At 37.1% G+C, this 2,248-nt stretch overlaps 1 pseudogene; it reads right to left on the bottom strand.

The window, feature by feature from the left end:
* Positions 1 to 489: 489 nt before the first annotated feature.
* On the bottom strand, positions 490 to 963 carry LOC105817762 (annotated as a pseudogene).
* Positions 964 to 2,248: the final 1,285 nt, after the last annotated feature.

Raw genomic sequence — 2,248 nt, 5'->3', positions numbered from 1 at the left:
ATACGTAAAATTACTAAAAGAGGTATAAAATTAAAACCACCTTTGGTCATATCTGAATCATTCAATTTAAACACATTACAAATAGAAAAGTATGATTAATAACTTAAAATAACTTTGATTTAAAATGAGAGTTCTTTGAATATAGTGATTTTTATTTAAATGGTCTCTGGACATACATGTTTTTGTATGTATGTATGTATTTATTTATTTATTTTAGGAAGAAAAGTATTTTATCTTTAAATTTCTAAGATTTGAAAACAAGATAGCCTAGGTTAAGCGACATAGTTTTCCAAAGGTGAATGTGCCCATTTGGAGTTCAGTTTTTCTATCTGAAATACAAAAAAACAACTTTCTGAAACTCTAGGAGGTGGGAACACTACTGTTTTGATGATCTGCGACTAGATGAACTGATCAATCTCAGTTGATAACATCCCTTTTTGTTCTTCGTAAGGGTTTAAAAAGTTCTAGCATCAATGCATTTTTCTGGTCTTACACTGACCATTTCATTCCAAACGTCTCCTGGGAGGCACATACCATGTACAGGAACCCATCTTCTTCCTCCTCACTCTCATACCCCTCCAGAGATGGGGTGGAGACGCTCACCTGCTGTGCCCATTCACCGCAAGAAGAAGGCTGGATTAGTGCTGAGCCGTAATGAGCGACCTCTAATCATGAGTTCACTCATGTTCACATGATCAAGTTTGAGAAACTTGGTTTTATGCAGGACAGGAAGCTGCTTCTCACCCTCATATCGTTCTGTTATCATTGGGATTTTGGTAGGATGCTGCTCTCAGGTGAGTCAGACATCTACTCTTTGCAGAAGGTGCGGCACTGCTGGAAGGTGTCCGACAGCGAGGCGCAGGGACTGGCTGGCTGCGAGGCGCAGGGACTGGCTGGCTGCGTCAGAGGTCCCAGGGGACCGCGGAGGCTCCGACTCTGGTGGCAGTGACTTCCCTTGTACATACGTATTTTTAAAAGCCCTTCAATCTCTCATATTTTCTTGAAGATGAGTCTAAAATATTTTTAACTATCATTAACCAGTTAGTAACATCCCCTCTAGTAAGAGAAATATTGTAAAATAAATATCAAGACACTTCATTCGACCTAGAGGGTATCTTGAATTACAGCCATATATTAATGAAAAGCTACACTGTGTCATGACTCACATAATTCAAGGAGAAAAGTAGAAGTCAAAATTAAACATCTATAATCTCTTTCCTTGTTTTGGTTTTTAAATATCCAGAAGCCATTTCTTGAAACAAATGATTCAGAAAAAAGTAATAAAAAGGTGTATAGTATCGCCAGGGATGAACAGATATTTGTATAAAAGCTAAGAAAAACTTTTCTTAGAGTTTAAATGCCAGTAAATGGTGACCAATTACACAACACTGCAACCGCCTTTTCATTGCTATAATTTTGTGTACTAATTTTGAACCACAATCCGATTTAGTTCTCCAACGTGCTTAAGGTAACACTTCCAGTAATCATTTAGCCCACTGCTTCTCAAACTTCAGCATGCATTCTCATCACCTGGACACCATGTGGGGAGCTTCCCCAGCTCAGCCCCCAAAGGCTCTTAAATTCAGCAGCCTGGAGAGAGACGAAGGAATTCCTAACAAGCTCCCAAGTGACCAAGTGCTGCTGCTGTCTATCTGTGGGCCACACCGTGGGTGGCACTGATACAGACAAACACTAATTTCTATGTGTTCATGCTCCCAAAAAGGTACACTGAGATTGTAGGAGACATTTATGTACTCTGCTCAACACTTTAAATAAATTCTAAAAGTACCATTCTAATTATTTTGTCATCAAGAAAAGAAATCCTATGTTGAAAATCCTTTCATCTTTCTACCAAGACTCCCTTAGTGGTTTGAAATAACACACTGTCACACTAGAAAAAAAAGTTTTTCCTTGGGGGCCAAAGTGTTTTATTAGGAAAACAGAATAAAAACTTCAAAAACAAAATGATCTTTTCTAACTTAATGAAAAATTTGTTATTTTTTATTGTTTTCTGTGCGTGAGTTATATGCAATACAATCCATGTTCTTAGAATTAAATTGTCAATATTAATTGTAATAATAAGATCACAAGATTTTTACGAACCAATTATAGAGTTTTGCTTCACGAGGCACCAGGCGCAAAACTATCGTGAGCTAAATACAACTCACATGGCAGTTAATGTGTTAACTACTACTATTCCTAATCAGCATTTAAATATCTCATTTTGGTAGCCAATATTTAAAGATAT

Source organism: Propithecus coquereli, unplaced genomic scaffold, assembly GCF_000956105.1.
Source record: "Propithecus coquereli isolate 6110/MARCELLA unplaced genomic scaffold, Pcoq_1.0 Scaffold423, whole genome shotgun sequence".
In the NCBI taxonomy this organism is placed as follows: domain Eukaryota; kingdom Metazoa; phylum Chordata; class Mammalia; order Primates; family Indriidae; genus Propithecus; species Propithecus coquereli.
This window is presented reverse-complemented; position numbering and strand designations above follow the sequence as displayed.